The 14,255-nt window shown below is 40.6% G+C and overlaps 1 protein-coding gene across 8 annotated transcripts in view; it reads left to right on the top strand.

Moving 5' to 3' along the window:
* GLIS1 (GLIS family zinc finger 1) overlaps positions 1 to 14,255 on the top strand; it is a 208,199-nt gene that overhangs the window by 77,299 nt on the left and 116,645 nt on the right. Inside the window, exon 1 of one of the 8 annotated variants that reach the window (XM_030033951.1) lies at positions 706 to 711. The exons of the other annotated variants lie outside the window; for them this stretch is intronic. The gene's annotated coding sequence lies outside the window, so the exon portion shown is untranslated. Of the gene's footprint in view, positions 1 to 705; positions 712 to 14,255 lie in introns of those variants that run through there. 8 annotated transcript variants of the gene reach the window in all.

The raw sequence follows: 14,255 nt of genomic DNA, 5'->3' as shown, positions 1-14,255 counted from the left end.
AACAAAATAACCTGGTGTGCACGCACCAATTCAGAGGTCTGCAGGGGTTGACACTCCTAGCTTGCATTCGCCTTGGACCTGCCTGGCGTGTCATTGGGGGATTGTTGCCTGCATTCTCATCAATGTAAGGAAGGATTTAAGCAGTTTGATTTTTTTCTGTACATGCCTGATGCTGAGCCTGGGGTTTTTATTCTTTCAATTATGCTCTGTAGCACTTGGAATGCTTAACAGAGCCAGGCACAGGCAGTGCATAGGGATGAGAGCACTGGAATAGAAAAATAAACAGCGGAAACCCACAGCTGAACTACCAGATGCTGGGGTTTGTCGAGAGTTTTTTATAAGAACACAAGGACTCTGACTGGGGTCATTATCCCCACCAGCCACTTGTCAGCGTAAGTCCCTCTTTTTGGGTTTTTTTTTTTTTTCTTCTTTTTTTTTCCCTTCTTTCTCCACTCCTCCATCTAAAATGTCCCTGTCCAACCGTGACTGAAGCAACTGATTAGCTACTGCTTCCCTGGAAGAGAGGACCCACAATGCCCCCACACACAGGGGTATGCAGGCCACCATGTCACCTCTGGAGACATTGCTGGAACAAGGGCTTGCCTTTGACTGTAGGAGAGCAGAGGGAGACACAGGTCACCAGATGACAGGATGTTTAGGAGGGACTTGTTTTCCTTCTTTACTAAAAGCACTGATGTGAAAGTGTGAAGGGTTCCCTTAGCTCTGAGCACAGGTTGCTCTCTACTGCATGTCAGGTTTGACATGCTGTGTTTGGCCCATGATGCAGGCAAAAGATGTAGAAACTTAAGCTATGGTTGTGCCAAGGCCACTGCTGCTGTGTTGAGTGACACTGGCTCATCATTCCTTTGTGCTCTGCTGCTTGTATCCATCAGTCTCTTAGGCTGTGAGCTTTCTGAGGCAGGAGTAATTTTTTTGGTCATTCCTGTGCGGAATAAACTGCAATGGCATTATAATCCTTTGTGCTTTGACAATATTAGTAAGTAAGTAACAGGGTATGCTGTAGAACTGCACAGTTCTCACTGTATGTACAAAGAACAGTCCCCTGTCCGGTGCTGAGGGGAAGGAGGGCACAAGGTTCCCTCACAGTTCTGCCATGTCTCTGTTTTAGACAAATGCTACCTGTGTCTCAGAAGTAAAAGCTGGGGATAGCTCCTTTTCTGTGGCTGCACCTCAGTCAGGGGGGTGAGGAAAGAGGCCATGCATGATCCCAAGCAGACCACAGTAATTCTGATGCTCTGGCCTCTGCTGGGTGGGTGTTCTGCAGCAAAGAAAATTACAAGTGTCAATGGGCATTAAAGGGAAAGCAAAACCGGAGCAGGAGGTACATGTGCCTGACAGTGACTATAATGCATAGCTGTCTGAGCATCAAGGGTCTGAGTCCGGAAGGAAGGTCAAGAGAGATTCCTACCAAAGCCAGTAATTGTTTTCTTTTTTAGCTTGTTTATTTTCTATGCAGTTAGCAAAACGTGACTCTTCATTATGTGTGGTGTAACCAGTCATTAGCTGTATATACATGGCTGGGATTCAGTTACACAGAAACAAGATACTTTGCTTTTCCACACTGACTGAGAAGAGGAAAATGCACTGATGTACAGGGGATGTAGGCCTGAGCTTTGGGAAGCCGCTGTTGCTTGTGTGGGACTAGTCGCTGCAGCACACATACTGGTGTTTCTGTAGAGTTTAGTGCTTTCTAAGCATATCCACTGAGTAAGCGCATGTGGCGGACAGCACAGCGCCTGACATCTGGGCTTGCCTTTGAACTAGGCTCTGAGCAGTTTTGCCAGCCTAGCCCTGGACTCAGGCTGATATGGCCTCTGGAGACAGGCTTTCTTCCTGGGGGGGTGGGAACCCCCCCCAGCTGTTACCCTGCAGCCTGAGGACTTGGTAGCTCAAGTGATGCCAGCTTAGAGATCCCTGCAGCACGCTCTGAAGTGACCCAGCTTTGCTGTTGCTAGTCCCTTCTTTACTTGCTTTTCTTTTTGGAAAGCTACTGCTAGTGATTTACAGTGCAAATAATGCATGATACTTGCTTCTGTCGTATCACAAGTAGTGATTTTGGAGCTGTGCTGCTCTCCTCTTTTCCCTCTTGCTGACTGCCAGGATCCATGCAAATGAAGGGCTATGACAATGAGAAGGAAAAATTCCTTGGTTTTGTCTTTTTGGGAACTTCCAGAGGTTACATTCCTACCCCTTCATCTCAGCTAATTTCTTAGTCAGCGTGCTCAGGATCACGTGGATTTCTGCCAGGTAAATACGGATTTTTGCGAGCCATAGTCTGCTCTGTCGGCAATCATTTTAGCTGTAAAAGGCCATGGCTTAGCATGGGGCTTGGATGACACACATGTTCAGCTTCCAGCTCCTTTATTTTTTAAATGGCTTCAGTTACTCTCTCTCTGCTGTCTTTTGCAAACCAGCCGTAGGTTTTAGATGTATTCTACAGAACTTGTGCTAAACCAAACAAGGCAAACCTAAGAAAGGCTTAATTAAAACAACAGAAATCTCACACTCACTGACTCTATTGCTGGAGCCCTTTTTGCCTGTAAACAAAAAATTCAAATGGCTGATTTTCCCCCCTCAGTTTCATAAGTGGTTACTGAGCTTCTGCAGTTGCTACATTCCTTAAAAAGTTGTTATTTCTTTTTTGGTCACACACTGGGGGACTCCATTGTTTTCCGTGGTGCCTATTGAGTTAGGCCCATCGACAGCAGAACTCATTCTTGGTCATTAAGTTTGGAGGCACAGTAGTATAATTTGGTGACTTTATTCCATTTCTTAGCAGAGACTTGTATTAAAGTCACGCACACACAAAACCAGAATAACCATCCTTCTCCCTTCCCCCAAACTCTGAGAGCATTAAAGGACCCAGCCAGGCAGCCTCAGGTAAAACATTAAGAATTTGCTGGCTGAACAAGAGTTCCCAATCCGATGCTACAGCAGAATAATAATAATAATAAAAATGTGGAGAGCTGTGTTTAGGCACATATCAGGCAGAAGTAGCAAAGCAACACTGCTGTCTTATGTTATTAATGATTCTAGTACTGTACTGTTCTAGTGTTGACAATTTAACAAGGTTCCTTGGAAAAACTGGCTGTGTTTAAGAAAAGATACACACAAACGATTCATGGTTTGGAGAATGTACTATACCGTGAGAAAACAAAGAAGGTGGCCAGTTAGTCACTGAAGAAAAGGTATGAACAAAGTCTGAAGTTACCTACAGAGGGAGAAAGTACCAGGTACGTCTTGTGTTTTAATCTAGCACACAAAGGCATAATGAGGCCCAGTGCTTGGAAACTGAAGTCAAACAAGTTCAAGCTATATAAAATTCATGCTGAGAACCATGGAACAAACTGCCACAAGAAGCAGTTCTCCATCATTTAAAGATTCCACTTCGAGACTTGATGTCTTTCTAAAAGATACACTCTAGATCCAACAGCGTGTGGTTAAACTAGATGCAGATATCCCACAGGAAATACAATGTACCAAGCACACTGGCATTCTTTCTGGGTTCAGCCTGTAAACTGTGTGGTCTTCCGAAGTTGCTCTCTATTCCTGTGCTATGTCTGCTATTCACAAACTTGGTTGCCTCACCGTAGGGTCTCCATTTCCCACTTAGAAGTAGTTCTTATAGGGCAAGTTTCTGGCTCTTTGGTCCTGATATTTAGGGAACCTTGCACACCTTTTGACCACACTTTACCTGCTATGGGAACATTGCCATCTCCACAGCTCTTAACCTGGCATTTTTTTCCAGCACTAAATTCACATTAAAATGCACATTCCAGATATAAATCCTCATCCTTCGTTATCAGGTTTAGTAGTGTGCCAAGGTGATGGGAAAGAGGAAAGGAATGGGATGTCTGCCCAGAGTTGTAACAAGCTAGACTTTCTCAGTCTGAGGCCCTCAAATCTAGTCTGAGTAGAAGAAAATCATTCTGTCTGTGGCGCTCTGCTCAGTTTGGTTAGTCAAAAGTATTTACTGAGTTGCTGGGTGCAGTATTTGTATCTCTGATTGAGCTCTGGAAGCTTCCATTAAGATGGAGATGTTAGAATTCATCCCTCCAGTGTACATCTTTAGATACTCAGTTCTAGAAGACTTTGTAAGTCTGATCTTGCACCTTCTAGTTACGTAGTACTGTTATTTCACTGCCTGTGGCAGTGACTCCTGATTGACAACCAGACAAGAACAGAACTGGACCCGGAGGCAATATGATTAATGAATTACTCTCAGTTTCACTGGATCAATTAGATCAGCATGTTAGAATGATTTCATGCCCTTCATGTATTCTTGATGGCAGGGACGGTCAGCAGAAAAAGTGCTGTAAATCTGAAGAGTCAACCCTAATTAGAGTTTTGAGAATGCCGTAACACTGAAATCTGGACAGTGTGCAAGTATGTGCACTTTCCTGAGTTTTTGTTTAGTGTTTTATGCTGCTAAGTTGAGTTACGGAGTGATGGGACCTTGGTGGACATTTTCCCTTTTTGTAGCAGCCCTTGTAGTCTTTAATCCTTCTGCATCATCCTGTCTCTGTTTTTCTTCTTCCCTGTGCCTTTACCTCTTCACGGCAGATTCCACAATAGACTCATTCTTACCCTGTCCCACAGTCTGCTAAAAAAACCCCACAGCAGAACAGGTAGCGGTGAGAGTGGCATGGTTATCACCAGAATCTGACTTCTGAAGAGATCGATACAGTCAAGATGTTCAGTCCTCCCAGTTGTTGTATGAAGCTGCCCCAATTTGGATAGACACCTGAAGTAGTTATATTTAAGTCATAGACAAGAGTTTTTCATCTTACTATGTTACATGGCGTATAGATATTTATTGCACCAGTAACTCATGTTTGACACTGTCCTTCAGTAGATTGTTCTTACTGGTAATAACATTAAGGTGTATGTTTAACAGGCACTGCATATATCTACAATCCTAAGACTGCAGTTATCTATAACTGCTATTCTCAGACTTGTGTAAAGTTAGGGAGAAGTGCAGTCTGTTGTGGAGAGCCTGCAAGAGGCCCGTTCACTGGCAATGAGTGCAGAAGGGTAAATTCTACTTAAATGGAATTAGTCCCAAGCATAGTTCTGGTAAAATGGAAAACGACATTGCAAATCACTTGGTGTTAAATATATTTCAAATCAAGCCTTGAAATGATGCCAAAATCCTGGCAGAAAGAAATGTCAAACAATGAAAACAGCAAATGAAAAGTAGCAGGGGTAGGCTGTTGCTCTTTTCAGCATATATTGGGGAAACTGTTTGTTTGTCTTGAATTTTCTTTCTGGCAGTGTTAATTCTAAGCTGCAAAGAAACCATTACTGTTTTAGGTATCAAGTGTTGAATGATCAAGGAGACTATAGGTGAAATGGTTGCCTGTTTGTGGTAGCAATTTGAGTTTTCATTGTAAAAAAATATTTTATGCAAGAGCACAAAGGTTGATAGGTGATGTAGGTTACTTGGTAAGTGTGAGAGATCTGCAGCGAGACTAGATGCAGGTTGTGTATATGAAGATGTCTCCTTTTTAATAACAGAATGGAGAAACCAATGCAAGTTGCGTTAGAAGAATGTGTAGTCTTCAGCAATCAAATGCCTTTTCACTCTGGTTTTTCATCACTGATATATAAAGAACCAGGAAAAAATGTCTGGAAGAAGCTCCTACAATAAATGAGCTTGGAGTGAAGATATCAGTAGAGAGGAGAGACACATGAAGCCTCTCATAGAAAAGGAGCTTAATTTGCACTTTTTTGGAGGGCCAGCAAACGGAAGACAATCCATAGCTGGAAGCTGATGTGCAGTGCAGATTTACTAGCTCCCTTCTGTTGTCTTCCCTTTACATGTTGGAGCATTCTCATCACATAGCAACATGGAAAGTTCTTTCTAGACTCCCAGTGCATTTTGATTCCTATTATGAGTAATTTTCTGTCTCCTTTGACTATGAGTAGACTCGTTTCCAAATATATGCATCAGAATTAGGTCCTTAAGACTAGATGCTGTGTGTCTGCATCCCACCAGACCTTTTGCTACATCTAGTTTGCATTGAAAAGAACAAAATTCTAGTTAGTTACCAGCTTCCCCCTTTGTTTAAAGTTTACCATTTCTGCATAATCCTACAGTGATTCTGTCTTTGTAGCAGTGAGTTTCTGTGGCTTTTACTGACTTGGTGACACTTCCGGGCTTCTAAATCTTTGAGCCTAACAACTTGATGGAAATAATTTTTTTTGTGCTCTGTTGGGAGGTGGGTTTTTTCCTTTTTAATCTATATAGTGTACTGCTGAGCCAGGCAGACATAAAATTCCTTCTTGGGACAGAGAGACATAGATGTTTACACAAGACACGTGCAAGGTGCCATATGGCAAAACCCCAGCTTTCATTCCCTGCACATCCTTGTGTTTCAAATGTTTGGGAGAGCATATTCCCCTGTGGAGTCTTTACATGGTCTGCTGGCTAGAACTTCCATGGAAAAGAGAGACTAAATGGACTAAGGAAAACATAGGGGAGTGGAGATCTGGGGGTTTAAAAGTTCAGTGTTTAATAAGTAAATGGGAAAGCAATAACCCACATGCATTTCATAGTAGGCATGCTCTGGCTATTAGTGAATTAAATGACTTAGAGGAAAAAAACAAACGGAATAGATTTTCTCAAACTGCATGTATGGAAAGATCCTGTCTTCTCAATGGAGTCATATAATCTATGATGAAAGCATGTTTACAATAGGAACAATTCAAGTACCCTCATCACAAAATGTGTGAACTTCTGTCTTGAAAGAGTCACTCTGGGGTTCTTTTAACCTACAGGCCCTGTCTAACTACAGGCTGCTGTGAAAACTCTGGTGGTGTCCTTTTAGAGCAACAAAAAAGACAAACCAAAGGGGACAAGGGCAGGTGAGTGTGTACATAACCCTAAATGGTGTGGAGTTGTCTTATACCGTACACCAATATGCACGATGCATTTACTTGGGGGGTGTGGATTGCTTTATCCTGGTTCAGCTGGTCTCCGGGAGCACAGGTTTTTGATCAATCTCATGTGTGAGGGCAGGGAGTTTAAACCAGATAGATTGACAGCAGCTTCTGTGTGTTATGTGTTGCTCACGTTGAAAAATACAGTTGTCTGGTACCCAGATACTGTGACCAGCTTCAGCTAGGGTTAAAAATTGTGCATCTAAATAGTACAATGGATTTGGTAGAGCCAGCTTTGTACAGCACGGCAGCAGTCTTGCATCTCTTGCATCCTGGAATGTGTACTGGAGAGGAGAGGGTTTCAAACCGAGCTTAGAAATTAAAGGGAAATGGAGATGAGTGGAGAAGTGGGAAAGGAGAAGGGGGCCAATGGCTGTATTTGTGTCTCCTTTGAACATGTTTACTCATAAGGTGGCAGAGGCATCCCTATTCTACTGTGTTTGGCAGGGCAAGGAGAATCATAATGATATATCTTATCTATCAGAAATACTGAGAATTAAATCTGTTCCAAACACAGTTTTCTTAAAAAAAGAAAAAGAAATACATCAAATTTCATTACATTGAGCTTATATTCTCCAAGTGCCCATTAGGAGGGTTTTAGGATTTCCTTTTAATTAAAATAATGTTTGCTGAGCTTAATATTTTCCTAAAACATTTATTTTAATGTCTTTTCCCACTGTTACTAAAATCCAAGCAGTGAGGAAGGATAACTGACCACAAAAAAGGCCAGATGTGTTGAGAACAATATTTTTCAGATTGCCTGGCAACAGGCAAAAGGTGATTCCAAGCCGAGGAGACTCTGTAACAGTGAATGTAATGACAAGACCTGCATTGCATCAGACTGTAAAAGGTTTTGTTGTGATTGCCACAGAAGAGGGCAATGGTCATTTTCAGTCTGCTCTCAGCTCTGTTTGAGGGCATAATTTAGAGGTCTGAGATCCAAATAGGAAGCCAAGAATGTCAAGTTCCAAACCTGAGTGTAGGGAAAGACTCCTTGTGATAGTAGACAGTTATTTTATTTCTCTGACAATCTATTTACTGTTGCCTAAAATGGTTATATTCTTACACATCTAGAGCTTAACTGGGAACATCAACTAAAGCTGTGAAGTCACTGGAACCTAAGCACACGGCATGTGTTTTCCTGAATCTTGGCCATACTGGCTAACTTCAAAAAATGTTGTGAAGGTCTCTGCTGGAAATCTAAACTACATAACATTGCAAGCCATTTTAGCAGTGAAAGATGTAGTGTATTGTTACTGCGTTCTTTGCCTGCCTGTTAGACTCCCAAGATTACCTTTAAAATATCATGAAAAAGTCAAATATGGGAGCCATATCTATCCATATGCTCAAAGGTTACAGATCTCTAAAGTACTGAAAAGTTTTCAAATTGTTTTAAGTTAGGCTGATAGAAAATTATCCACACCTCTTTATTCGGTAATGCCAACCCTACTCATCCACTCTTAAAATACTCTGTGTAGTCTGCAAAAAGAAATTCAACAGAACAGAAATAAAATGCAATCCAAATAACTTGTTTTAAAAATAAATTGAACATGAAATAACAAATATAGATGTAGCCAACACTTAGGGTCCAGAATTTACTAGAAAGACACACATGGGTTATATTTATCTTTCACAAGTTTTTAAGATTGATACTCGACAATTTATTTCGCTAGCTGGGTTGTTTTAGTTTACAAGAGTTTTCTTAGCCCTTCTGTCTTCACTCATATATCAATGTGAAAGTAAAGAAGTATTTCTGTTATAGGATTTTATAGGATGGTTCAAAAAAACTTGGAGGAAAGAGATCCTTCTTTTTTATTCTAATCTTACTGAGTGCTGTTGGTTTTAATGCTAATCTTTCATAGATTCAAATCACCTACATCTATTTTCAAAGAGGCAGAGGATCTGCCACCTCTGTTTTGATACACAAATGTAGGACAATTTGGGTCTTCACTTGACTCTATACAGTGTGGTCTGCTCTGTAATAAAGAATCTTTTGGCTCTCACTTACTGTGTTTTTATTAAGATAGTGTACAATCATTATAAAAAAATGAAGCCGAGTCTCTACCAGCTGTATGAAACAGGCCTTAAAATGTGAACAGGTTGTAGCTGATACAGAGATCTAGGGTGAACCTGGAATGTGGTGTGAGCTGCTTTGTTCGTCTTTGAGATACGAACTCTTGAGTGTAGCAGTGAAAATTTAGTGTGGTTATTGTTAACCACTTCAGTCCTCAGGTAAGGACCAACAGCAACAAAAGAGACTCGGAGATCTCTTGTCTTGATGCTTTGGAGAAAGAATTGTTGCCTTCCTTTGCCAGTCTAAATGAACCAAAGGAGCTGTGCATGACAAATGGTTGTATTGAAAGTCAATATGCTTGACCCCATGGGCTGCCCGATGGGCTTAAAGAACTGCACAATTATATTTGAACATTTTTAGTAACTTTTCTGTGTAACATTGATTTTTGTTTCATAGTCACCATCTATGTTGTTGTTTCCTCAGCACCATGTTCAGATCCTGCATTTGCTACCTGTGCATTGCAGAAGACTCAGATAATTCATGGAACAAGGAAGGAATTCTGCACCTTAATGCACTGCTCTGGGGCTGTTCAGCTCTAAGGGATTTCTTGCCACCTTCTATACCAGGAAAGAAACCTAGTGGTGCACAGTATTGATATCACACAGAGATGAAATCAAAACACAGAGAGAACTTCCAAAAATACACAGGGTAAAACTTAGCTTGTAGTAAGATGGAGTTTTCAAAGCTTTGTGAGAGTATACATTTACCTACATAAATAGTTGTGGTTGAACAATCTGGGACCATATCATGTTTGTGTGATTTAAAAAAGGTAATCTTTCATAGTCAAATGTTATTGGAAGTCTTGTACTGTATTAGAAATTATTGCAAAGATCTCTTAAAGTGCAGAACTTCCCTCTTTCAAGTGGTGAGAAGCCAAAATATCTAGAGGTTTGTTGTGTACCAGGTGGTACAAATGACTGCAAAGAGGTCAATGAAAGATCTGAACATGCCCTCTTTTGGATCTCCACGCCAAGATCTGGAAGTCTGTGTTTAGGATACCTTATTATGAGCTTGAAGATCTAAGTGAAAATAACAATATTACAATTGGTAAAGTCTGCTTAAGGCTGTAATATCATACATGGCTAATCACACCGGCCTGCTTCTACAGTGTTTTTCCTTCTCTTAAGCTGTGCCCATAATAGAAAAATTTAGACCAAAACTCATATCCCTTCTAATAGTGGTTCACTGAAACTAAAGGAGAAACCATGTTTTTTCACAAAGCATAGGAAATCTGTCTCCACAGTCACACAGTTGGACTTGCCTTGGAGGAAGTAGAGGAACAACTATAGTATCTATTTTCCGGCCTTTATGCTATTCTTCTGTCCCTCAGCCTTGGTGGTGTAGGATTAAGACAAACCCTCCCATTCACCATAGAGAATGGCATGACAGGCATAAAAAAACTTTGGGAAAGTGATGATTTTTTTGTTGTTGTTGAAAATGTCGAAAATGCTATATGTTCATGAATAATTTTGAAGATTCTGTGTTCTGAAGCATTCAGTTCATTCATTAAAGCCTTCAAGCAGGCAGTATAGCGCTGTGCATCAATCCTGATGCTGTTGAATTACTGACTGTATAGGAGTTGTGGCAGTCACTCCAGCCATACAGTAATGGAGATTATTCAGCACTAGTTATGTGGAATGGGTTGCTGAGTATGGGGACGGTACCTTCCCTACGATACATGGCTTTGCTGTGTTGGCACCTTTTGAGTTAATAATTTTCTCTCAGTGGAGGGCTTTGATGCCTTCTTCCAGCGTGGATGATTTTCACTTGTTTGAGAAAATCTGGTACTGTTTGGTCTTTCATTCGTCTCACGTGACTCATCCAGCTCCCAGTAACGGCGTTCCATTTCTTAGTGTTGTCGTGGTAAATTTTGGACATCGCATCCAAACAAAACCAAGAATGGCAAAATTTTTTTAAAAAAGAAGTAATTAAAGAGAATGAAGCAGTAAGAAAAAAAAAGCAAATGACCTAGTTTGGTCTTCGCCGCAAAACCCACAATGCTCTGGGGATATCTAAGTATGTTAGGCAAATATTTCAAATCTATCTCTATTTTGAAAGTGACTCATTTCAATTATACATCGTTTCAGTTATTTGTTCATTGGCCTTAATTAGGTAAACTCCAAAGCACTGCAACATGTGTTTATTGTTGAATAATCACCCTTTTGGTAAGTTCTTGCTCTTATCTATCTACAGCCTTAATAGCTAATTTTATCAGTAAGAGTGAAGCCTTCCTGAATGGTAAACAAGATGTTCCCCAGGGAAGAAAGAGAGCTATTGCCCTTTAGTAGGGTTGTTTTAAATATTGATCTCATTGTCACACAGACAGGTTTCCCTTTGTGTGAGGAGGGGTTCTGTTTTCCTCTAGAAGAATTTACCCCTAGCAAGAAATGTAGGGCTGACTCTGCAGATCCTGACCAGTGTGAGCGCTCCTTCCTGAGGTGTGTAGCCCCATTACGATCAATGGGACCAATTCTCACATGACTTAATCTGGCATAAATCGAGAAAGAACCCCCCCCAAGTCAGTTACCCCAGAATGAAAGAAGCGAGATATCCAAAACTGAACTAACTTGATTACTCATATGGAAGGAATTGCCTGATTGCAGCCTTTGCACACTACTGTATCACCCTCTTCCGTTCCCTTCATGAGCATTTAAATGTAAAGATATAAATCAAAACTGTAGAACAGAAAAAGAGAGAAAGACAGAAGTTACCTTGATGGATTCCACTTCCATGAGATCCTTCTGGAAACCATTCTGCTTTTATTAGATTTACTCTCTGTAAATTAGGATTAGTTTTTTATATGGATTTATGAAATAGCTATGGTTCTACTGAAAGCAGGGTGAACCCTCTGGTATAAGGCAGGGAGTATGTGCTCTTTTCATCTGTTATTGGTGAGTTACAGTATGTAGGTTAAAGGCCCCTCGATACCAGTGAAAGAGGAGATCTAGTTCCAGACATGGAAAATGCTTAAATCTTGTGTTTGCCAGCCAGTGATATTAATATTGTATAAAACAGCCAGTTGTCAAAGGGCCAGATTCTGTTCTCAGTTACACTGGTGTAAACCAGACTTTTTTTCCTTTTTTTCAGAGACAATGAATTTGCTTTCGCATGTGCTTGAACAGTTGAACGTAGACTCTGGTTGTCTGAATCTCTCAGTTCTTGTTTTAGTTGCTGCAGGGGAAAAAAAAAGTGAGTCGCTGGTGTTGTTCCTTGTCTGTCATTGTTCCAACTCCCATGTGGTGGGCATATTTCAGGCGGCTTTGATGCACGTGTGACTTCACTCAAGGCACTGTCGCGCAAGAAATTTTTAGCTCTTGTTAATAAATCTGTAAGGTACTTTGTGAAGGCAAATGTACGGTGGATTGGCTGAAACACGCATAATTTCACGGATTTAGTGTAAGTGTTCTTTTCCTTCGCAGGGAGAAAAGGTATTTTCTGATTTGACAGCTACAAGAGAAGATAATAATTTTTGACAGCGCAGGGATAATGTTCATGTTATTGTAGGAAATCTCCATCTTCATACAAATAGGTATCAGTGTATGCTACAGTTGGTCTTGCTGAACTTTGAGTAGAAGCTTCAAGTTTCTGTGTTTTGATAATATGATAAAATTGATAAAATGCATATTTAGCCCTAATGAATTTCAGACTTGTATCATTTGGGGAATGAAAGAAAGTGTTTCTATTATGGGTCCGGTATAAAGCCAGAACATTTTAAAAGAATCCACAGTATTTTGGAGGGAAGATACATCTTGAATGTACTCCAGGTAACATTGCTGATGGAAGAAGTGAGGAACAGTGAATTGGGTACTGTAGGTATGACTGATTTACCAATTGATTTACCAACTTCTCTTTGTGGTGTGGCCTTTAAAATGTATAGAACTTATTTCACCAGTGTTCAACAGTGTATTTAGATACCCTTTAAATGTGATTCACGTAGGCAAATTAACAACATAAGTCTGATTGTACAGTCTTGCTAAGGTACCCCTGAAATGAATTGAATTATGATGGGATAAAGCCAGAATAGGAGTGCAATAAAGCCCGACAGAGGTGTGGACTCCAGAGGATATAACGATAATTTATGTCATGATTACAAGCAGGGCAGAGCTAATGGTCACAAGCACCCACTACAAGCTGAAAGGCATCCAAAGTGATCTTCTTAAATGCTTAGGTCCAAACCCACCAAATACAACTGACTGCCCCATGCAGGCCAAAAGATGCTACATTTCTGTGAAGCTTCTTAGTATCTCCAGAGTCATTCAGTACAATCAGAGTGTCAGTGAATTCAGGTCTCTGAATATAGATCTGAAATAAATAGAATGTACGTATTAATTACCACGAAGAGGCTAACGGCCCTTTTTGTGTAGTTTAAATACAAATTGGTTTGTCTTTAAAATCTCATGTATTATTCCTAAAAATCTTATGTGGGCTTTTTGTTTATATGAAATAATGCTGGCCTACACTTCCTAAGACTTATCACATGCCTTGGTATTGTGATGGAGCTCGGTAGGGAAAACATCGTATTGTTTTTCCAATTTTAAAGATTCTGACTTCTTAAAAAAATAAAAATCAAATAAATAAATGGTCAAGAAATGTAGTGTATCAGCCAAACACTGGAAACTTTTCACTGGAAACAGGGAATTCTATTCTGGATATGTCACAATAATGCCTCATGAGACTTGTAATTCGGGTGTCACATGTACCCACTCTTTTCTATGGGTCTGGATGCTTGCCTGGACTACGTCTTCATCTGCCATGGTCTTCCCTGTTACAATGGTGCCGTGGAGCATGATGGGGAGGCTGTGGAGCCCAGCCAGTGGAGGAGAATGGACTTTTGTGCTGTGATCCGTTTCACAAATTCTCCAGTTACCAGAGACTTTTTCTGCTTTCCCCAGTCACCTGTTTCTTCTCAATTATACTCACCAAAACCCTGAACGTGATTCTCATCGCTTTCAAAGCATTCATTGACTGTAATTATAGAGGACCACAGCAGCTCAGGCTGTCCCACTTGCCTTTCGTTTGCTATAGGATTAGCAGCTGTCCATAAGAGGAAATGGGTGTTCATGTATGTTAAGGGTACGTTTGCTCTGAGGAGCTGTGCTGAAGCAGTAACTGACTAAAATAAGCACAATCTCTGACTGGAACTTCATAAACAGTGTAACAAAACTGCAGCAATTGCAAAACTTCATGAGTACAATTTTACTTACCTTTGTATCATGAA

Source organism: Aquila chrysaetos, chromosome 12 (assembly GCF_900496995.4).
Source record: "Aquila chrysaetos chrysaetos chromosome 12, bAquChr1.4, whole genome shotgun sequence".
Taxonomy (NCBI): domain Eukaryota; kingdom Metazoa; phylum Chordata; class Aves; order Accipitriformes; family Accipitridae; genus Aquila; species Aquila chrysaetos.
Note: the sequence above shows the minus strand (reverse complement) of the source record. Positions and strands in the feature narration are given on the sequence as shown.